General features: G+C 40.7%; 1 long non-coding RNA gene across 3 annotated transcripts; it reads left to right on the top strand.

Moving 5' to 3' along the window:
• Window positions 1-530: 530 nt before the first annotated feature.
• LOC138416055 (uncharacterized) lies at window positions 531-23,407 on the top strand. Of its 3 annotated transcripts, XR_011247501.1 has the most exons (5): window positions 531-1,056; window positions 2,344-2,434; window positions 6,369-6,548; window positions 16,667-17,472; window positions 23,151-23,407. It is a non-coding gene; the product is annotated as an uncharacterized lncRNA (long non-coding RNA). The 3 variants fall into 3 exon arrangements; XR_011247493.1 differs by lacking the exons at window positions 16,667-17,472; window positions 23,151-23,407 and adding an exon at window positions 18,887-21,655 and having other exon boundaries at window positions 538-1,056; XR_011247494.1 differs by lacking the exon at window positions 16,667-17,472 and having other exon boundaries at window positions 540-1,056.
• Window positions 23,408-24,563: the final 1,156 nt, after the last annotated feature.

Raw genomic sequence — 24,563 nt, 5'->3', positions numbered from 1 at the left:
TTCTTTTTGCAGGTCTCTTCAGTGTCTAATTTCTGGCCTGACACAAAGGGGCAAAGGTGGTCACTTATTTAGGCTCACTTATTCAGTCGTGCTGTGGGAAGGGAGGAACACTGCAAACAAATATCACTGGCGTGTGTCAGGAGTGCTCTCAGTGTCTCAGTTACACTGGGTTTGCCCCCACTCATGGTGTGTGTGCCTTCCCAGACTACACTGCTCAGGCTCCAGGTTACTCTGCAGGGGAACTATCTAAAGCAGGCCCTGGGTTGTGTTCACTTCTCAGATCCTAGCCTCTCAGGTTCAGGTTCTCAGGTACTCCACAAAGGCACAGATATGGTTGGGTCCGCGTTTTGTGCCCTTCCCGGGTCCGAGCATCTCAGGCAACCAGGTGCTTGGCAAGTGTGCTCTCCCCACGTGGGGGGAGGGGGGGTCTTATCGCCTCCCCCATCCCAGCCACTGGGTTTCCTGGGTGCGCGGTGGGCAACCGTCTCAGTCGCACTGTGGTCTCTTCTGGGGAGCTGATCTCTGGCTGCAACCCTCGCAGCGGATGTCATCTGTCCAGAATCCCAGGAAGTCTTGGTTAGCAACTGGGAGCCTGCTCGCAGTTTGGTAGAGGATGCTGTCTCTGGGGCCGAGATTGCCCCTTTCCACCTCTGTCTGCCACCCGCCTGCTTCCCTGTCTCCCTGCCTCCAGCGGGGGATGGGCTAGCCCACTGCCGGCTAGCTCTCCTCCGGTGTTTGCTCAGTCCTTTGTTCTGTGAGTAGCCCGGCAGTGCCTTAGGTTAGGGCTTTTCGTGGGATAGTTCTCTCTCTCTCTCTCTCTCTCTCTCTCTCTCTCTCTCTCTCTCTCTCTGTGTGTGTGTGTGTGTGTGTGTGTGTGTGTGTGGCTATCCCACAGTTTGGGTTGCTATCTCACGTTAGCTCCCTCAGATTGCCCTCAGGGCATTCAGGCCGGGTCCTTACCCTAAGCAATGCAGCCCATGCCTCTCTGTTCAGCCCCTGCTTGCTGGTGGCAGATGTGAGCATCTGGGCTACTTTTCTGCTGGGAGTTGCCATTAGGTATGTAATCTGTGGGTTTTACTTATTTATTTTTCCTCCCAGTTATATTGCCCCCTGAGATTCCAGAACTCCCCACAGACCTGCCGGTGAGAGGGTTTCCTGGTGTTTGGGAACTTCTCCTCTTTTGAGACTCCCTTCCCAGGATGGGTCTCCATCCCTAACTCTTTTGTCTCTCTTTTTATCTTTTATACTTTGTCCTACCTCCTTTCTAAGACAATGGACTGCCTTCCTGGGTGCCTGATGCCCTCTGCCAGCATTTGGAAGTTGTTTTGTGGAATTTGTTCAGCGTTCAAATGCTCCTTCAGTGAATTTGTGGGGAAGAAAGCGGTCTCCCTGTCCTATTCCTCCACCATCTTAGGACTGCCCCCCTGTTCTGGCACTATTTGTGGAGAAGACTGTCATTGTTCTACTGTGTTGCTTTTGCTTCCTTGTCAAAGATAAGCTGACTATTTCTGGGCTCTCTAGTCTAATTTCATTGATCCATTTGTGTATTGTTTTGCCATCACTGTGCTGTCTTGATTACTGTAGCTTTATTTAAGTCACAAAGTTGCATAGTGTTAGTCTTTCGCCTTTGTTCACTTTCAATATTGTGTTGGTTATTCTGAGTTTTTATTTTTCCAAATAAACTTTAGAATTTGTTGATCAATATTCAAAATGTATTTTTCTGGGATGTTAATTGGAATTGCCATGAATCTATAGATCAAGTTGTGAAGAACTGACATCCTGGGATGTTGAATCCTATCCATGAACATGGAATATCTCTCTATTTATTTAGTTCTTCTTTAATTCATCAGACTTCTATAATTTTCCTCATATAGATCTGATACCTACTTTGTTAGATTTATACCTAAATTTTTGATCTTTTAAGGGTACTAAAGTAAATTAGATGAAAATTAGGCCTTAAAGCTTGTGCTAATCCAATATGACTGTGTACTTAAAAGAAGAGGAAATTTGGATACTCAAAGAGACATCAGGTATAAATGCCCACAAGACCATATGAGAAGTTAGCAAGAAGCTGGCCATCTGCAAGCCAAGAGGAGAGTTCTCAGAAGAAACCAAACGTACCAACATCATACTCTTGAACTTCTAACCTCCAGAACTTTGAAAAATAGTGTCATGGGGCTCCTCCTTGAAAGTGAAAGTCACTCAGTCATTTCCAACTCTCTGCGACCCCATGAACTGTAGCTTGCCAGGCTCCTCTGTCCATGAAAAGTAAATCTCTGTCAAATCATCAAAAATGTATGTGTGTGTGTGTGTATATATATATATATTATTTTTTTCCTTTAGCCCATCAAGCAAGGAGAGACTTTTCATAGTTCTTTCTGCAGCAGCTGATTCTCCACCTAGACCTTCATGTTCCAAATCAGCCTCATTTTTGGTGAGTAACACCCCCTCAGAATAGGAAAATCACTATTAAACTTCAAAAGGCAAATATTTGTCCTGCTGTACTCAGCTACTGCAGCTGCCATCTTAAGTTCTTGTTGTTTTTCAGTCTTAAGAGTGGTGTCTTATCTTCCCGTTTCCTGTTTCTTGGGAGTACAGTGTCCACAACCTGAGGCCCTTCTCTCCACCCAGTATTTACCCCTCAAACTCCTTCTTTCTTCTACTCCCAGACTGAGAGCATGCAGAGTCAGTGTGAAGCCAGGACAGCCCTCCATTGTCCCATCATTCAAGGACAGCTGAGCTATAGCGCCACCTGCAGACACAGGAGAGAAGGCGCATTGGGATCCCTGCGGCCTGTGGCTGGTGATCTCTGTGGTTTCAAGCTGTTTACACACTCTCTATGAAGGGAGGCTGGTATACTGCAGATGTTGCCTCATGTGAAACAGGCTTCAACATGGCGACCCTGCCCCTGTCCTTGTCCCCAGAATTTCCTTATGTTGGAAAGGAGGACTGAACTCTTCAGTCAGACAGTGGGTCTCAATTTCTGGCTCTCCCATTATTGGCTAGAAAATCTTGGGCAACTCGTATATACAGTAAAACAAGTGGCTTTACTTCTCTGAGCTTCAGATTCCTCTCCTGATAAATGCTACTGATTTGTGAGGGAGAACTGACTTTTCTAGAAGTTTCCACAATGTTCATTATTGTAGAGGAGGTGGAAGGGGCTAGAGAACATAGGAAAGTGTGTAATCTGTGTGTTACTGATATCCATTCTATTCCCAGAGGAAAGGCTTTTCTGTTTTTAAACTGTGAATCATGAAAAAAGTATCAGTTATTTAACAGGAAAACCCCATTTTTCATCTTTTACTTGCAAATTTTTTATCAAAACAGAAAAGTATAATACATACATAAGTAATTTGTGTCCCTATACCAGACAAGTCAGAATGTGCATTATTTTAATTAGTTCCTCTCACCACTTCTGGCCTTCTCTTTCCATCCCAGTTTCTACGAAAATTATCTCAATAGGGAAACAGCTGCCCCCTGAGTGTTTTTCTTATCCGTATTCCTGTTTCTTTTTCTGCTTGACAAATGCTATCATTTTCTGGTCAGTGTCATGGAGTTTAAAGGATCAGTGAGTAGTTCCAGGAAACCTGAATGAGTTTCTTTTTTTTTTAGCTTGAGTTGCTGTTTACATTTAGGCTGGCTCTCCTCTGTGCTACCAGAGCACTTCCACAGTACTGCCATTATATCGTTTGTCATCATTCTCTAAGAGCTGTGTAGGTGGCAGGGCAAAGGGTGCCCAGGAAACCACCTCTGATTTCAGCAGCTCTCTGTATGCTATTGGTTACCCAACAACCAGAAGTCCTTCAGAGAAGCAGATGCAACTGTCTTTTATAACAGAACAAGTTTTAAAACATTAAAGCATACTGCATTAAATCATTATATTTACTCTTAGTTCCTCAAAACTTTACAAGGGAAAAACTTTATGAACACATATTTGTATGTGTCCTCAAGGGAGGGTTCACAGGATGTGCTGGTATACATGAGAGATGGAAATGACCTTACCTATTACCCAGACTTTCAGTCATTCCCAGATTTGGTCCTCTTCCTGTATCCTTTGTGGGTTCCAAAAGTGCAGTGAGGAAAAAAAAAATTGGAAACAACCTGGATTTTATACAGATTCCAGCATTGAATGTTTTCTCATTTTGGCTATAAATTAGAACTCCATCTCCCTGTCATGGTAAAGAATTGTTTCTGTAGCTTATGAGAAACAGTTTAATAAGTTTCTTTATATGAGAGAGAGAGAGGAAGAGCAGGCTTCAAGAAGCTCATGGACCACACAGACATACAGATGTAAGTTCCCTGTTCAAAAAACCAAACATTGCTTTGGGGTAAATAAAAGGTCTTCTCTGAAATATCCTATCTGAAAGAGATCAAGCCCCTGAATCATTGCCACTGACCAGTATGATTTAATGTCTCCAATCTTTCAAAAACTTTCATTTTAAAGCCTAAATAACCAAAGAAAAAATTTAAAATCACAAAATAACCACATACAAAGGAAGTTTAACAAAATACTCTGCCCAATATCATACAAATTTACTGAAAATCTAGACAAAAATAATAATTTTCTGGGAAGAAATAATTTGCCAATAGTAACTCCACAAGAGGGCTTCCTTGATACTCAGCAGTAAAGAACCCAGCTGCCAATGCAGGAGATGCAGGTTCTACCCCTGCATCAGGAATATCCTCTGGAGAAGGAAATGGCAACCCAATCCAGTATTCTTGCCTGGGAAATCCCATAGGCAGAGGAGCCACTGTCCATTGGGTTGCAAAGAGTTGGACACAACTTAGCAACTAAACAACAACAATAAACTCCAAAATAAAAAGAAAATATGGACAGATAAAATACCTTATTTTTTAAAATTTTCACCATCAAATAGTACTCCTAAGAAAGTAGCTGACATAGACAATTTCACAGGTTAATTATAACCAAAGTTTAGAGAACAGATTCTACCATTCTATCACTATAATTTTACAGTGTTAGACATACTAGTTAACACAGTTAACACAATTAGGCCAGGGAAAGAAATGAAGTATGAAATTTTTAAAGATGGAGTTTATATTATTTATAGATTCTTGACTTTTTTACTTGAAAACTCCAAAAGAACCCATATGAAAATTATTGCATGTGATATGAATAACTCAGGAAAAGAGTTGGATACAAAATTAATATAGCAAAATAAATAGGCTTGTTATCAATGTTGTTGTTGTTCAGTTACTAGGTCATGTTCAGTTCTCTGAGACCCCATGGACTGCAACATACCAAGCTTCCCCATCCTTCACTGTCTCCCAGAGTTCATTCAAATTCATGTCCATTGAGTCAGTGTTGCTATCTAACCATCTCATCCTCCGTTGCCCTCGTCCATGGTACTAATAAACAGAATGGGATGTTTGGCACCACATAAATAAAATGCCTGTGTAAAAATATAACAGAAAATGTGGGAAAGATTTATGACAAAAAATATAAAATTCAAATGATGTTGTTGTTCAGTCACTCAGTATTGGCTGACTTTGCAACCCCCTGGACTGCAGCATGCCAGGCTTCCCTGTCCTTCACTATCTCCCAGAGTTTGCTCACATTCATGTCCATTGAGTCGGTGATATTATCTAACCATCTCATTCCCTGACTCTCCTTTCTCCTTTTGCATTCAGTCTTTCCCAGCATCAAAGTCTTTTCCACTCAGTCAGCTCTTCACATTAGGTGGCCAAAGTATCACTATCAATATCAACTTCAGTACCAGTCCTTCCAATGAAAATTCAAGGTTGACTTCCTTTTGGATTGATTGGCTTGATCTCCTTGCAGTCCAAAAGACTCTCAAGAGTCTTCTCCACAATTCAAAGATGACAGTTTTTTGTCCCTCAGCCTTCTTTATGGTCCAATAAGATAACAAAATAATTCCTGAACAAAGGAAAAACAAAGCATGTTCTTCAACAGGAAAATTAAAATATAAATAATCAGTTCTCTTGAGTTAATCTACAAATTTAATATGATCTTAATTTTAAAAAACATCAGAGGGAGAGGGTGGGATGATTTGGGAGAATGACATTCTAACATGTATACTATCATGTGAATTGAATCGCCAGTCTATGTCTGACGCAGGATGCAGCATGCTTGGGGCTGGTGCATGGGGATGACCCAGAAAGATGTTCTGGGGAGGGAGGTGGGAGGGGGGTTCATGTTTGGGAATGCATGTAAGAATTAAAGATTTTAAAATTTAAAAAATAAAAAACTAAAAATTAAAAAAATAAATAAATAAATAAATAAAATAAAAAACATCAACAGGATTTTTGTTTAAATTCAGACAAGCAAGGTTTTTTATATGAAAATATAAGAAGCAAGAACATTCAAAGACATTTTTTTTTTTTTACAGCTCAAACAAACAGATCTTTTATTAAATAGCAGAGAGTACACTCCTGAGACATGGGAGCGAACCAACCCTGAAGGAGTGGCCTTATCCTGCTTGGCTTCCCTTTATATACTCTCTTCTCCTCTGGTTCTGACCTGTGCAAAATGCAAATGGGTATATGCTCAAGGCCAATCAGGAAAAGAGGTATGTCTGGGCTGATGCAAGACAGGGCTTTTACATATTCATCTAGGTGAGAGTTTTGATTTACAGTTGCAAGTTATATAACAACAGGCTCTATTGCACATGTTTTTGCCATAATTCAGTCTGTTATAATCAGATGTATGTATGTACAGAATATTTATGAACCTTAATGGGCTCCTAGCTGCTGAAGGTTACTTGAGGACACAGCTGTGCATCAAGGGCACATGTGCCAGAGTTGGAGAAGTCTTTGTGGTTATTTTTATAGCATATCTGTGAGCTCTCCTGGGCATGTCTAGGGTGGGGTTTACAGATCAGCTTGCATCCTTTTTGGCTAGGCAGCCTCTCATTGCTCATGCCTAACTTTCTGCGTAACAAAACTATATGGGTTTGCATCCCAGGCTTTAAGTTACTCATCCTATTATACTGGGCACTGTTTCCCCTTTGCTTGAAGGTTCAGCTCCCTCGTCTGTGGAAATATGAATAATAATACCTATCTCAAGGTGGAGCAGTATAATGAAAAAATACATATGTCACCTATTTAGCACTTGGCATATAGTGGCTGATCAGATAACGGTTTGCTCTTCTTTTCATTAAAGTTTTTTTTTCTTTTTTTTATTTTATTTTATTTTTTGTGTGTGATAGAATATATATATATTTTTTACTTCATTTTACTTTACAATACTGTATTGGTTTTGCCATACATTGACATGAATCCACCACGGGTGTACATGCATTCCCAAACATAAACCAAACTCCTAGAGGAGAATATAGGCAAAACACTCTCTGACATAAATCACAGCAAGATCCTCTATGATCCTCCTCCCAGAATACTGGAAATAAAAGCAAAAATAAACAAATGGGATCTAATTAAAATTAAAAGCTTCTGCACAACAAAGGAAAATATAAGCAAAGTGAAAAGACAGCCTTCTGAATGGGAGAAAATAATAGCAAATGAAGCAACTGACAAACAACTAATCTCAAAAATATACACGCAACTTATGCAGCTCAATTCCAGAAAAATAAACGACCCAATCAAAAAATGGGCCAAAGAACTAAATAGACATTTCTTCAAAGACATTCTAAAAAAATAAGTACAAAAAAGAGATTACTCCAAAGAAATTAAAACATACCATGAAACTACCATTATTAAAGCAGCATGGTATCAGCACCTAAATAGGCATAAAAAATTCAGGATAAGACACAAGAATGTTTTGAGACAATTGGCTAGCCATCAGGAAAAAATACTGAAGTCACACAACATGCTTCATACAAAAACAAATTTCACAAAGACTTGAACGTGTCTGGAAATGGATAGTGCTAATGACTGCACAACATTATAAGTATACTTAATGACTCTGAACTGTACACCTAAATTGGTTAAGATGATAAATTTATGTTACATTTATTTTTCCACAATAAAAAATACACCACACAAAAAAATTTTAATGTAAAAACTGAAAAAATATTGGAATGATTTTTTTTAACATCCAAGAGCAGGAAAACTTAAGTATGACAAACACACAAATAATCAAAAACCTCTGAAACCAGAAAAGTTTGATATAGTTAACAACATAAAAATAATTTTTTTTTCATGGTAAAACTAGCTATACATTTTTAAAAATCAGAAGTTAGGACAGATAATGAAACTCATGTAAAATACAAAAAAATATGAAAAGTACTTAAATGTTCATTATTTGCAGACAAAGGAGGATTGATATGTTTTGATATATAGTAGAATTCTATGTAACCATATGAAATATTAAGGCAGTTCTTTCAGTTCTTTCAGTCGCTCAGTCGTGTCCGACTCTTTGCGACCCTATGAATCGCAGCACGCCAGGCCTCCCTGTCCATCACCTTCTCCCGGAGTTCACTCAAACTCATGTCCATCAAGTCAGTGATGCCACCCAGCCATCTCATTCTCTGTCGTCCCCTTATCCTCCAGCCCCCAATGCCTCCGAGCATCAGAGTCTTTTCCAATGAGTCAACTCTTAGCATGAGGAGGCCAAAGTATTGGAGTTTGAGCTTTAGCATCAGTCCTTCCAAAGAACACCCAGGACTGATATCCCTTAGGATGGACTGGTTGGATCTCCTTGCAGTCCAAGGGACTCTCAAGAGTCTTCTCCAACACCACAGTTCAAAGGCATCAATTCTTTGGTGCTCAGCTAGAAGCCATAGGAGGAAATAAAGATCACCAGTAAAAGTAACAGCATTGTTAAATATAGAAGATAGGAGTTATTGTATTTTTGAAATGTAGCTCCTCTTTTTGCTTCCTATGCAATATAAAGGAAAAATGCTTAAACAATAATTGTAACTATGTTAATGAGCACACAATGTATAAAGCTGTAATTCATGACAGTAACAAAATAAAGTAGCTGATGGAACTGGACAGGAGCAGAATTAAAGCAGGCTATTGAAACTAAAATAGTATCAATCTAGCAAGCTATATTTTTATAAATTAAGGATGTTAATATTTAAAATATTTACTTTTTCCCTGTAGCAAGCACTTGGAGAATAACAGAAACTATACAGGAAAGGCAGTTAAATGAAATCAAAATGGTACACTAGAAAAAAAAATTAGCCAAACATGAAAGAAACCTATATTGAAGAAACTGACTGGGGGGGGGGGGGAGGGGGGTAGTTATAATACTTAGAAAACAAATAACCCAAAGGTACAAGATTCCTACATTTTATTGGCCTGTAGTCACTATTGCCACTACTGCAATCATTTTACTGACATTTTTCTAGTATATATATATATTTTTTTTTTTAAGTTGAATCATCGACACTTGTTGATGCAAATACAGGTGCTAGGCTCAAGCAAAAGTAGTGTTATCTTTCTATTACAGACACAGATGTTCTAAACTACTGGCATAAATTCAACTGTTCTACAAACCTGAAAGTTTTATCTGAAAAGATAATAGAACATTACCTCTAAAACAAAATTTAAACCTATAATTTTTATGAGCCCACCATTGAGAGTTTTATATCAAGACAGTAAAGGGAAAAAATATACTTTACTTTTGATATGGTGAAATGTATTATACTTTGAAGGTGACTTAATTATTTTAGACAGCATGTGTCATTCCTACACTTTCTCATTTATAAACAAAATGTCATGTGAGACCAGGTTCATTCACTGCACTCATTAAGGTCTATTGACTGTTGATTTTTATATTTATCCAATAGCTTTGGCTTCAAGGGTTTTATGTTCATTTCAAAAAAATAGCAGAAACTCTGCTTTCAGTATTGTTGCAAATGACTTGTGCAAAGTCTCTGTTACAAGTGGCTGAGGCTTTTAACTAAAGTTCGCACTTCAAGTGAGAACCCAAGGTGCAAAAACCTCTCTCAAAAAACAATTCAAAGTCCACCTCAAGGCCCTAACCCTAACCCTAACCCTAACCCCTCCCCAATATGAATTAGTAAAATAAGTGTTACATTTCTTCTTTCTGTCACATGTATCTGTGTGTAGAGAAATGACCTTAGAACCCTCCAGAGGAAGAAAAGATCTTTATTTAGCTGTTCATCCAAATTTTAATTTTGCCAATCGCTAAGAGGCTAACTTCAGTTCAGTTCAGTCATTCAATCGTGTCCAACTTTTTGAGACCCCATGGAATGCAGAACACCAGTCTTTCCTGTCCATCACCAACTCCCTGAGCTTATTCAAACTCATGTCCATCAAGTCAGTGATGCCATTCAACCATCTCATCCTCTGTCATCCCCTTCTCCTCCTGCCTCAATCTTTCCCAGCATCAGGGTCTTTTCCAATGAGTCACTTCTTTGCATCAGGTGGCCAATGTATTGGAGCTTCAGCTTTCAGCATCAGTCCTTCCAAAGAATATTCACTACTGATTTGCTTTAGGATTGACTGGTTGGATCTCTTTGCAGTCCAAGAGACTCTCAAGAGTCTTCTCCAACACTGCAGTTCAAAAGCAACAATTCTTCCATGCTCAGCTTTTTTTATACTCCAACTCTCACATCCATACATGACTACTGGAAAAACCATAGCTTTGACTAGACGGACCACTGCTGGCAAAGTAATGTCTCTGCTTTTGAATATGCTATCTAGGTTGGTCATAGCTTTTCTTCCAAGGAGCAAGGATCTTTTAATTTCATGGCTGCAGTCACCATCTACAGTGATTTTGGAGCCCCCAAAATCACTCTTTCCATTGTTTCCCCGTCTATTTGCCATGAAGTTATGGGACCAGATGCCATGATCTTAGTTTTCTGAATGTTGAGTTTTAAGCCAACTTTTTCACTCTCCTCTTTCACATTCATTAAGAGGCTCTTTAGTTCTTCTTTGCTTTCTGCTGTAAGAGTGGTGTCATCTAAATATCTGAGGTTATTAATATTTCTCCCAGCAGTCTTGAGTCCAGCTTGATCCCAGCCCAGCGTCACACATGATGTACTCTGCATATCAGTTAAATAAGCAGGATGACAATACAGAGCCTTGACGTACTCCTTTCCTGATTTGGAACAGTCTGTTGTTCCTCGTCCAGTTCTAACTGTTGCTTCTTGACCTGCATACAGATTTCTCAGAAGGCAGGTCAGGTGGTCTGGTATTCCCCTCTCTTTCAGAATTTTCCACAGTTTGTGACTATGATCCACACAGTCAAAGGCTTTGGTCTAATGAATAAAACAGAAATAGATGTTTTTCTTGAACTCTCTTGCTTTTTTGATGATCCAACGGATGTTGGCAATTTGATCTCTGGTTCCTCTGCCTTTTCTAAACCAGCTTGAACATCTGGATGTTCACGGTTCACATACTGTGAAGCCTGGCTTGGAGGATTTTGAGCATTACTTTACTAGCGTGTGAGATGAGTGCAATTGTGTGGTAGTTTGAGCATTCTTTGGCATTGCCTTTCTTTGGGATTGGAATGAAAACTGACCTTTTCCAGTCCTGTGGCCACTGCTAAGTTTTCCAAATTTGCTGGCATATTGAGTGCAGCACTTTCACAGCATCATCTTTCAGGATTTGAAATAGCTCTACTGGAATTCCATCACCTCCACTAGCTTTGTTCATAGTGATGCTTCCTAAGGGCCACTTGACTTCACATTCCAGGATGTCTGGTTCTAGATGAGTGATCACACCGTCATGGTTATCTGGGTCATGAAGATCTTTTTTGTATAGTTCTTCTGTGTATTCTTGCAACATCTTCTTAGTATCTTCTGCTTCTGTTAGGTCCATACCATTTCTGTCCTTTATTGTGCCCATCTTTGCATGAAAGATGGTATCTCTAATTTTCTTGAAGAGATCTCTAGTCTTTTCTATTATATTATTTTCCTCTATTTCCTTGCATTGATCACTGAGGAAGGCTTTCTTGTCTCTCCTTGCTATTCTTTAGACCTGTGCATTCAAATGGGTATATCTTTTCCAATATGCTATGGGAGATCAGTGGAGAAATAACTCCAGAACAAATGAAGAGACAAAGCCAAAGCAAAAACAACACCCAGTTGTGGATGTGACTGGTGATGAAAGTAAAGTCTGATGCTGTAAATAACAATATTGCATAAGAGCCTGAAATGTTAGGTCAATAAATCAAGGCAAATTGGAAGTGGTCAACAGAAGATAGAGAGAGTGAACATCAACATTTTAGGAAGCAGCGAACTAAAATGGACTGGAATGGGTGAACTTAACTCAGATGACCCTAACTGAAATGCAGTTCAGTTCACTTCAGTCACTCAGTCGTGTCTGACTCTTTGCGACCCCATAAATTGCACCACGCCAGGCCTCCCTGTCCATCACAACTCCCGGACTTCATTCAAACTCACCTCCATTGAGTTCATGATGCCACCCAGCCATCTCATCCTCGGTCATCCCCTTTTCCTCCTGCCCCCAATCCCTCCCATCAGAGAATTCTCCCATCAGAGAATTTTCCAATGAGTCAACTCTTCGCATGAGGAGGCCAAAGTACTGTAGTTTCAGCTTTAGCATCATTCCTTCCAATGAACACCCAGGACTGATCTCCTTTAGAATGGACTGGTTAAATCTCCTTGCAGTCCAAGAGACTTTCAAGAGTCTTCTCCAACACCATAGTTCAAAAGCATCAATTCTTAAGCGCTCAGCTTTCTTCACAGTCCAACTCTCACATCCATACATGACCACTGGTAAAACTATAGCCTTGATTAGACGGACCTTTGTTGGCAAAGTAATGGCTCTGCTTTTCTACATGCTATCTAGGTTGGTCACAACTTTCCTTCTAAGGAGTAAGTGTCTTTTCATTTCAAGGCTGCAATCATCATCTGCAGTGATTTTGGAGCCCAAAAAAATAAAGTTTGACACTGTTTCCACTATTTCCCCATCTATTTCCCATGAAGTGATGGGATGAGATGCCATGATCTTTATCTTTTGAATGTTGAGCTTTAAGCCAACTTTTTCACTCTCCTCTTTCACTTTCATCAAGAGGCTTATTAGTTCCTCTTCACTTTCTGTCATAAGGATGGTGTCATCTGCATATCTGAGGTTATTGGTATTTCTTCTGGCAGTCTTGATTCCAGCTTGTGCTTCTTCCAGTTCAGCATTCCTCATGATGTACTCTGCATATAAGTTAAATAAGCAGGGTGACAATACACAGCCTTGACATACTCCTTTTCCTATTTGGAACCAGTCTGTTGTTCCATGTCCAGTTCTAACTGTTGCTTCCTGATCTGCATATAGGTTTCTCAAGAGGCCAGTCAGGTAGTCTGGTTTTCCCATCTCTTTCAGAATTTTCCACAGTTTCTTGTGATCCACACAGTCCAAGGCTTTGGCATAGTCAATAAAGCAGAAGTAGATGTTTTTCTGGAACTCTTGCTTTTTCCATGATCCAGCGGATGTTGACAATTTGATCTCTGGTTCCTCTGCCTTTTCTAAAACCAGCTGGAACATCTGGAAGTTCACGGTTCACGCACTGTTGAAGCCTGGCTTGGAGAATTTTGAGCATTACTTTACTAGCATATGACATGAGTGCAATTGTGTGGTAGTTTGAGCATTCTTTGGCATTGCCTTTCTTTGGGATTGGAATGAAAACTGACCTTTTCCAGTCCTGTGGCCATTGCTGAGTTTTCCAAATTTGCTGGCATATCGAGTGCAGCACTTTCACAGCATCATCTTTCAGGATTTGAAACAGCTCAACTGGAATTCCATCACCTCCACTAGCTTTGTTCGTAGTGATGCTTTCTAAGGCCCTCTTGACTTCACATTCCAGGATGTCTGGCTCTAGGTGAGTGATCACGCCATCGTGATTATCTGGGTTGTGAAGATCTTTTTTGTACAGTTCTTCTGTGTATTCTTGCCACCTCTTCCTAAAATCTTCTGCTTCTGTTAGGTCCATACCATTTCTGTCCTTTATCGAGCCCATCTTTGCATGAAATGTTCCCTTGGTGTCTCTAATTTTCTTGAAGAGATCTCTAGTCTTTCCCATTCTGTTGTTTTCCTCTATTTCTTTGCATTGATTGCTAAGGAAGGCTTTCTTATCTCTCCTTGCTATTCTTTGGAACTCTGCATTCAGATGCTTACATCTTTCCTTTTCTCCTTTGCTTTTCACTTCTCTTCTTTTCACAGCTATTTGTAAGGCCTCTCCAGACAGTCATTTTGCTTTTTGGCATTTCTTTTCCATGGGGATGGTCTTGATCCCTCTCTCCTGTACAATGTCATGAACCTCCGTCCATAGTGCATCAGGCACTCTGTCTCTCAGATCTAGTCCCTTAAATCTATTTCTCACTTCCACTGTATAATCACAAGGGATTTGATTTAGGTCATACCCTGAATGGTCTAGTGGTTTTCCCTGCTTTCTCCAGTTTAAATCTGAATTTGGCAATAAGGAGTTCATGATCTGAGCCACAGTCTGCTCCTGGTCTTGTTTTTGCTGACTGTATAGAGCACCTCCATCTTTGGCTGCAAAGAATATGATCAATCTGATTTTGGTGTTGACCATCTGGTGATGTCCATGTGTAGAGTCTTCTCTTGTGTTGTTGGAAGTGGGTGTTTGCTATGACCAGTGCGTTCTCTTGGCAAAACTCTATTAGCCTTTGCCCTACTTCATTCCATATTCCAAGGCCAAATTTGTCTCTTACTCCAGGTGTTTCTGACTTCCTACTTTTGTATTCCAGTCCCCTATAATGAAAAGGACGTCTTTGGGGGGTGTTAATTCTAGAAAGTATTGTAGGTCTTCATTGAACCGTTCAACTTCAGCTTCTTCAGCATTACTGGTCGGGGCATAGACTTGGATTCCTGTGATACTGAATTGTTTGCCTTGGAAACGAACAGAGATCATTCTGTCGTTTTTGAGATCACATCCAAGTACTGCATTTTGGACTCTTTTGTTGACCATGATGGCTACTCCTTTTCTTCTAAGGGATTGCTGCCTGCAGTAGTAGATATAATGGTCATCTGAGTTAAATTCACCCATTCCAGTCCATTTTAGCTCACTGATTCCTAGAATGTCGATGTTCACTCTTTCTATCTCCTGTTTGACCACTTCCAATTTGCTTGATTCATGGATCTAACATTCCAGGTTCCTATGCAATATTGCTCTTTACAGCATCAGACCTTGCTTCTATCACCAGTCACATCCACAAGTGGATATTGTTTTTGCTTTGGCTCCATCCCTTCATTCTTTCTGGAGTTACTTCTCCACTGATCTCCAGTAGCACATTGGGCACCTACTGACCTGTGGAGTTCCTCTTTCAGTATCCTATCATTTTGCCTTTTCATACTGTTCATGGGGTTCTCAAGGCAAGAATACTGAAGTGGTTTGCCTTTTCCTTCTCCAGTGGACCACATTCTGTCAGACCTCTCCATCATGACCCACTCATCTTGGATGGCCCCACATAGCATGGCTTAGTTTCACTGAGTTAGACAAGGCTGTGGTCCTAGTGTGATTAGATTGACTAGTTTTATGTGATTATGGTTTCAGTGTGTCTGCCCTCTGATGCCCTCTTACAACACCTACTGTCTTACTTGGGTTTCTCTTACCATAGACGTGGGGTATCTCTTCACAGCTGCTCCAGCAAAGTGCAGCTGCTGCCCCTTACCTTGGATGAGGGGTATCTCCTCACCGCTCCCCTCCTGACCTTGAACATGGAATAGCTCCTCTTGCCCCTCCTGTGCCCGCACAGCCACCGCTCCTTGGACATGGGATTGCTTCCTTTGATGCAATCTCAAAAACGACAGAATGATCTCTGTTCGTTTCCAAGGCATTCAATATCACAGGAATCTGAGTCTATGCCCCAACCAGTAATGCTGAAGAAACTGAAGTTTAACGGTTCTATGAAGACCTACAAGACCTTCTAGACTTAACACCCAAAAAAGATGTCCTTTTCATTATAGGGGACTGGAATAGGAAAAGTAGGAAGTCAAGAAACACCTGGAGTAACAGGCAAATTTGGCCTTAGAGTACAAAATGAAGCAGGCCAAAGACTAACAGAGTTTTGCTAAGAGAACACACTGGTCATAGGAAACACCCTCTTTCAACAACACAAGACTCTACACATGGACATCACCAGATGACCAATGCCGAAATCAGATTGATTATATTCTTTGCAGCCAAAGATGGAGAAGCTCTACACAGTCAACAAAAACAAGACCAGGAGCTGACTGTAGCTCAGATCATGAACTCCTTATTGCCAAATTCAGATTTAAATTGAAGAAAGTAGGGGAAGCCACTAGGCCACTCAGCTATGACCTAAATAAAATCCCTTATGATTATACAGTGGAAGTAGCAAATAGATATAAGGGATTAGATCGATTAGCTCTGATAGAGTGCTGAAGAACTATGGATGGAGGTTCATGACATTGTACAGGAGGCAGTGATCTAGACCATCCCCAAGAAAAAGAAATGCAAAAAAGCAAAATGGTTGTCTGAGGAGGCCTCACAAATATCTAAGAAAAGAGGAGAAGCTAAAGGTAAAGGAGAAAAAGAAGCTAACTAGGAGAATTGTATTTTTCTGAGATGGGTGTCCAAATCAAGGATAAGGGGTATAACATAATTTTCCGGTCTACCTTTTCACCTTCTCTTTCTTTTAATCTTTCTGTGTCATTAGATCATATAAATAGCATACGGCTGACTTTACCTAATCTAGAATCTTGGCCCTTTAATAAGGGGATATAATCCATTCAAATGTATTCCTTTTTTTACATGTAGGCACCTACTAGATGAATCACAAGCTGAAATTAAGATTGCTGGGGGAAATATCAACAACCTCAGATATGCAGATTGTACCTCTCTAGTGGCAGAAAGTGAAAAGGAACTAAAGAGTCTATTGATGAGAATGAAAGAGAAAATGAAAAATTGGATCGAAATTCAACATTCAAGAACTAACATCATGGCATCCAGTTCTATCACTTCATGGCAAATAGAAGGAGAAAAACTGGAAACAGTGACAGATTTTTATTTTCTTGGTCTCCAAAATCACAGTGGATGTTGACTGCAGCCATGACATTAAAAGATACTTGCTCCTTGTGGGGAAAGCTATGACAAACCTAGACAACATATTAAAAAGGAGAGACATCACTTTGCCAACAATAGTCCATAGAGTCAAAGCTATGATTTTTCCAGGAGTCGGGTAGAGATTTTAGTTGAACCATAAAGAAGGCTGAGTGATGAAGAATTAGTGCTTCCAAATTGTGGTGCTGGAGAAGACTCTTGAGAGCCCCTTGGGCTGCAAGATCAAACCAGTCAATGCTAAAGGAAATCAACTCTGAATATTCATTGGAAGGAGTGATGCTGAATCTGAAGCTCCAAGGCCACCTGCTGCAAAGAGCTGACTTGTTGGAAAAGACCCTGATGCTGGGAAAGATTAAAGTCAAAGGAGAACAGGTGGCAGAGAATGAGATAGTTGGATAGCATCACCAACTCAATGTACATGAATTTGGGCAAACTTCAGGAGATACTGAAGGACAGGGAAGCCTGGTGTACTGCGGTTCATGGAGTCACGGACAGTCAAACAAGTGAGTGACTGAACAGAACTGAACTGATTCTGACCAGCATGAGATGATACCTCATTGTGGTTTTGATTTGTATTTCTCTAATAATGAGTGATTGAGCATCTTTTCATGTGCTTATTAGCCATCTGTATGTCCTCTTTGGAGAAATGTCTGTTTAGTTCTTTGGCCCAGTTTTTGACTGGATTGTTCATTTTTCTGGTATTGAGCTGCATGAGCTGCTTATATATTTTGGAGATTAATTCCTTGTCAGTTGTTCGATTTACTATTATTTTCTCCCATTCTGAAGGCTGCCTCTTCACCTTACTTATAGTTTCCTTCTTTGTACAAAAGATGTTAAGTTTAATTAGGTCCCATTTGTTTATTTTTGTTTTTATTGTCATTACTCTGGGAGGTGGGTCATAGAGGATCCTGCTGTGATTTATGTCAGCTAGTGTTCTGCCTATGTTTTTCTCTAAGAGTTTTATAGTTTCTGGTCTTGCATTTAGATCTTTAATCCATTTGAGTTTACTTTGTGTATGGTGTTAGAAAGTGTTCTAGTTTCATTCTTTTACAAGTGGTTGACCAGTTTTCCCAGCACCACTTGTTAAAGAGATTGTCTTTTCTCCATTGTATATTTTTGCCTCCTTTGTCAAAGATAAGGTGTCCATAGGTGCGTGGATTTATCTCTGGGCTTTCTATTTTGTTCCATTGATCTGTATTTCTGTCTTTGTGCCAGTACAATACTGTATTGATGACTATGGCTTTGTAGTAGAGACTGAAGTCAGGCAGGTTGATTCCTCCAGTTCCATTCTTCTTTCTCAGGATTGCTTTGGCTATTCGAGGTTTTTTGTATTTCCATCCAAATCTTGAAATTATTTGTTCTAGCTCTGCGAAAAATACCCCTGGTAGCTTGATAAGGATTGCCTTCAATCTATCTTTGACACAGACTTCTTTAGTAATTTATAAATTATACCACCTTGTATTTTTATCCTACTGGTTACTAAACTTCAATTTTTACTTCAACATTTAAAGATAATCACTATTATGCTTTCCCTTTGTACAAAACAAGAACTTAAACATATTTTTTCACTATATTCACAACCCATCCCATGTCATGGTTATTATATACATCATATTATATACATTATGCAATTGTCATATATCATTTTCATGTATATGTGAAATTATAAAAAATTTCTATAAATCATGATTATTTAATTATCTAGGCTTAACAAAGCACAGAAAGAAGTCAACCATTTACCCCAGGGCTGGGAGTCAGAACCCAGTAGGCCAGGGGGAGTAGATTTCTTCCCCAGATCTGTAGTTAGAAACCTCCCATAGCTGTATCACATAGATGAAAGTGGAAGGATATAACTTAATACTTGGATGTGCCTCCAACCTTGAAACTCAGTTTCTCTTTTGTCCCCTCTCACCCAAGAGCCCATCCCCAGATCCAGATTCATTCATCTACTAACACAGTAGGCTGGTGCAATATCAGTCTAGGATGTGAGACCCCAGGAAACACAAGAAACCTGACAGTGATCTGACTGAGCCAGGGTCTCCCCAGGGAGCTGGAGCAAAGAAGAACACTGGGGCCAGCCCCTAGCTCCAAGAATCTAAGCCTGAGAAGCAGACACCTCACCTGTGTGGACAGTATAATCCTGCATATGAGAAGAAAGCAACTTTACACCTGGAGGACATCTGTCCATGGAGGTGTGAGTGTGATCTGCCAGAAAGGTGATGAAAATGAGCCAGCAGAGAATAGGGGAGGGCAAGGCTGGGAAATCTCAGGGAAAATAGGGGAACTGAGAAATATTTTTAAATAGTTTATGTGATGTAATCAAAAAGTCCCCACCTCAGTGAATGTACACAGTCTCATTATAGATTATAGTCTTCAAACCTGCAAGTCGAGAAATTGGAGGCTAATGCATCACCCAGGGTATCAATTTAGGACTGGCAGGCAGACACCCATTTCCCAACATCATTGAGCCTAGTAGGCTTAATTAGACTTCAGATCCAAGCAGGAGAGGAGAAGGATCTGAGGAGTGAGGACTAAGGAACTCAGGATACCCTGCCCCCAGTCCTGGAAAGCTCGTGCCCTCCAGACTCTAGCTCTCACCCTGGATGGATGGGACTTAATCACATGTTTAGGCTGATAGATGCCCATTTTTTGCTGCATTCCAGACTTGCCCTTTCAAAGGCTGGTTACCACCTCTGAGTACATAAACCATAGTTCAACCTTCCTCTGAGCAATGTGAGAACCTGTGGTCAGTACAACCCATTACCACCTTTCCCACATCAGCCTAGAGCATCACCTTGATTACACAGAGGAAATAAACAGGGTAGGTCAGCGGATGGGAGGCCTTACGGGAGCTTTAAGCCATGGCATCATAAAATACCAAGTCCCCTACTTTCCTGAGGGCTACAGATTAGAAACAACTAATGTTAAAAGGGAGATGCAGTCAGACAGAGAAAGACATCATATGATATTGCTTATATGTGGAATCTAAAAACATGGTACAAATGAATTTATTTGCAAAACAGAAATAGAGACACAGGTGCAGAAAACAAACTTATGCTTACCAGTTCAGGAGGAGAGAAGGTGGGATTAGTTGGGAGATTGAGATTGACATATACATACTACTATACATAAAATTGTTGTTGTTTAGTCGCTAAGTCATGTCTGACTCTTTTTGTGACCCCATGAACTGTAACCCACCAAGCTCCTCTGTCCATGGGATTTTCCAGGCAAGAATACTGGAGTGGGTTGCCATTTCCTTTTCAAGGGGATCTTCCCAACCCAGGGATTGAACCCGCATCTCCTGCATTGGCAGGTGGATTCTTTACCACTGAGCTGCCTGAGAAGCTCCACTATATATAAAACACATAACTAATAAGGACGCATTTGTGTCCGACTCTTTGCGACCCCATGAACTGCAACCTACCAGGCTCCTCTGTCCATGGGGTTTTCCAGGCAATAGTACTGGAGTGGATTGCCATTTCCTTCTCCAGGGGATCTTCCCAACTCAGGGATCGAACCCAGGTCTCCCACATTGTAGACAGATGCTTTACCATCTGAGCCACCAGGGAAGTCCCATTGTATAGCACAGAGAGCTCTATTCAACACTCTGTAACGGCCTATATGGGAAATAATCTAAAAAAGAGTGGATATATGTATATGTATAACTGATCCACTTTGCTATACACCTGAAACTAATAAACACTGTAAATCAAATATATTCCAGTAAAATTTTAAAATAAAAAAGGAGGTGTAATATTGGTTCAGCTGCCCCATTCCTGCCGGGAGCCGGCATGAGGAGTCCCGCCCGTGGCAAAGGTCATGAGGTTAAGGGGCCCAACCGGCAAAGGCAAGTCAGGCCTTAAGGGAGCCTCGCTGGATTTTCTCGAGCATCTACCCCAAAACCAGAGTCTGCCTGCTTTAATGTGTTATGCTTTCCACCTACTCTTCTGACATTACAGGAGGGCTGTCCCCCCACCAACTTTTTCTGGAAAAAGTTAATTTAGAGCTTTTAGAAAATAAGTCTCCTGGGCATAATAAGAGTGTTTCAATCCAAAAACCCCTCTGATGGCTTTCTAGCCTGCCTGACAGGTTTGTGCATGTGATTGTTTGTGGCCTCTTGACCGCAAGAGGCACAGAAAGCTTAAAACATCCTAGGAATGTAGGGGCTTCTGAGGAGTCAAAATCATTAGAATAGGACTGATTAAGGGTTTCATTTGTTGAGCCAATTCTTGCTGCCAAGATTTCATATCTTTTATTTGTTGATATAGTCAGTATGTAGAAAAAACAGGTAGTAGCCCTGGTATTAGCAACATTAGATCTTTGAGTTAAGTACTTTCTTTGTTATAACCCACTGCACCTTTGTTCTACAGGAATGTAACTTTATTTAGTACTTTGAGGGTGATGCAGATTAAAGAAAAAACACTTCAAGGGAAAAGGAGTTTTCCAGTTGATAGACATTTATCTAGGAAAAGAGCCATAAAAATGTTAACAGGCCCCCTGGCCAGAAGATGATGTAAAACCACCTGAGACCTTTTGTATATGGGAACGTATGCAAAAGGAAAGCTTGGTCTCAATAAGGGTCAGGACTGCTGCCCCTGCATAACTCTGCATATTCCATTATTTCTTTATGTACAACTTGGGATATATAAGCTGCTTTTGAAAATAAAGTCTTGGGTCTGGCACCAATGCTTGGCTCCCCCATGTCATTCTTTTCTTCCCTTTCAGGCTGAATTCCCATCTGGAGCACAGAGGCTCCCTGTGTCTACTTATTTGCCCTGGCTTCTAAGACCCATGCGAGAGGGAGCCCAAGGCATGGCACCCTCCGCTATTCAAGCGGGTGCCAGTGGCCTATGTAGATGGTGCAAGCTCTTTGTCTTGGAGCTTTATTAGTCTCCTGTGTAAACCAAGTTATTCAGCCTCTTTTCTCCACTAATTTTCCTACTATACTATTCTTTCCTAATCTCTCTTTATATCTCTAATAAATAAGTCTCTCCTCACCAACACCGTCTCTGCTTCAAATTACCCTGGATCCACCGGGGCTGGACCCTGGCACATTCCACCATGCCCACTTGCCCTCTGTTTGCATATATGGGGCTCTCTTCTGAACAGTCTCTTCCTTTTCATTTCCTCACTCACTCCTCACATTCAGACAGAGTGCCCATTAGGTGCTGGTAAGGGGAAAGTCCAATGAAAACTAAGGTAAACCCCTGTCCTCAAGGGACTTACAGTGCAGTGGGGGCTTCACCACACACTGGCTGTGTGACCCTGGACAGGTTATGTAATTTTTGTACCCTTTCTATAGTATGGATAAGAATTTTATCTACTTTATATAGCATGAGCATGCTCTGAAGTCTGGTGATCCCAGAGTCTTCTGTAACTTCTCTGTCTTAGAATGTATTTCTCTTATGAGAGTCTGAGGGAGAAAAGACAAGCACAACTCTAGTGTAATGAGATGGGTGGTGAAATTAAATCATTCATGCTAGGATCAGGAGGAAAAAACTGTAGCTTCACATCAGGTTATATGGTTAATTTACTTTTTAACTTTAACACAAAGAATGCCACTTCACATGCACTTATTGTACAATATTTTATTAAATTTTTTCTTCACTAATTCAAAATAGACAACTTCATCTTAACCAAAACTCAACCAGGTAGCAATTGATACATCTGTAAATTGCTTTATTGACCTGAAAAAAATAACAACACACCATTATTAAAATCTCTATTGAATAAATATTGATCTACTTATTACTGGAATTACAGAACAAGAAAGTTGTTCCTTGGGTATTTGCACCCATAGTGGATATTTACTACATTATTACTAATGAACTTTTATAAGTTGCCGCCAGAAAGATAGAATACCGTACTTCTGCATACAAGTTAGACATGTCCCTGACAGCTGCAGAGCAGGAATTTTTTTAACATAATGTGCCTATTGGAGAGATGCTCAGGGGCAGAAGAAGGCCAGTTTTCCAGATGCCAATTTGGTGGATGATTCATAAAGTCATCGAAATTATCAAGGTATCCATTTATAAGAAAATTTTTAAACTATATGTAAAAAAGCTATTCATATTGGATGAAATGGCTAACAGCTTTCAAAGATTTCTGCTATTTTAGCTGGCAAGTTTCATCATTTCTTCCTAACAGTACCTAAAGCAATGTTTCATGTCTCTCTACCCAGCTCCCTGCAGGAGATAGAAAGAGAAGTCAGTTCACAAGACAGTCTGAGAGGGAAGACTGCAAGGCAGAGAGAAGAGGAGACTGACAGGCAGAGAGTCTGGGAGTTTGAGGCCAGGGAGGCAATCTGAAGCCAGATTCCTGGAGTCTTTGCTCCCCAAAATTTTCATGGGCTCTGGTAATACATCTGATTCAAATCATTGTAAATGTATCAATAATTGATAGAAATGAATATTTCATAAATTTGTCAAATTCATCAAACTGCTCATCCTGTGATTTACCCTTTTAGAAAATGGATTTTTCTATAAACTGTTTTTCAGCAAACTGGTTTTTGCTGAATTAATCCTTGAGCAAATGTACTTGAGTCTTACAGCATAATGGGCAAGAAATTAGGCTTTGGGGCCGAGCTGCCTGGGTCACACCCTCACAACACTTACCAGCTGCACACTCTTGAACAGGGCCTTGACCTCGCAGTGCCTCCATATCCTCAGCTGTGAGAGGGAAGTCGTCAGGCCTTCCCTCATAGAGCTGTCAGCAGAGTCACTGAGTCAACAGACTCACAGCATAAAGAGCGGTGCTGGCATCAAAACCACAGGTTATTATTGTCACTCTGCCCTGCCCCACCTCAGGACCGGTCCTCCCACCTGTCTCCTCCATGTGAACCATGAACCAGTGGTCCCCATCAGGACGATGCTCTGTGCCATTATCTGGTGCACCCATGAAGGTGCCTTAACACAAAAGCAAATGCAGCCCTGAAAATGCCTTTGTTATAAGGTGGGCACCTGCAGGACCCAAATATACACATACTAATCACCAGATTATTATTGAAATGAAAGCATAAAATATAAACACTCTAATGTAGCTCTTGCAGGATCCTGAGACTATAAAACACACCAGTTTGAGAAACACTGTTCCAGGAGCAAGAGACCCAGGTGGGAAAGGCAGCAGACATGGGGCAGAGGGGTGAGGAGACAGAAAGCCTGTGACCCACAAGGAGGCCACATGACAGCTGGCCCAGACTGACAGGGAGGAAGGGAAAGGGAGCAGAACCACACAGGCACTCCTTAGGAAACAGGAAGACCCCACCCAGAGGAGACTGTTTCTCTGTGGTTTTCAAAGAACTAGAGCAAGTGGAGCAGGCAGGGTTCTCCAACTCCCATTGCCCAGAGCCCATGCTCTCCTCCCACCCTCACCAGGCAGCTGTGAGACCAAACAAAGAATACAAGCCATTACATATAGGTCTCTAACTCATGTGCTCAGACTTCAGGGTCCTGACAGAAGGCAGGGTCAGAGGAATTCAAATACACAGGTTTGCTGAGGCAAACAGCAGAACAAACAGAAAGACTCCAATTAAAGATGGAAAAGCAGGAAGAAAAAAATAAAAAGCTAGCAGAGACCTATACGAATATTTGATCCT

This window comes from Ovis canadensis, chromosome 1 (genome assembly GCF_042477335.2).
Source record: "Ovis canadensis isolate MfBH-ARS-UI-01 breed Bighorn chromosome 1, ARS-UI_OviCan_v2, whole genome shotgun sequence".
Taxonomy (NCBI): Eukaryota; Metazoa; Chordata; class Mammalia; order Artiodactyla; family Bovidae; genus Ovis; species Ovis canadensis.
The sequence above is the reverse complement of the archived record's forward strand: the minus strand, read 5'-3'. Positions and strand labels throughout refer to the sequence as shown.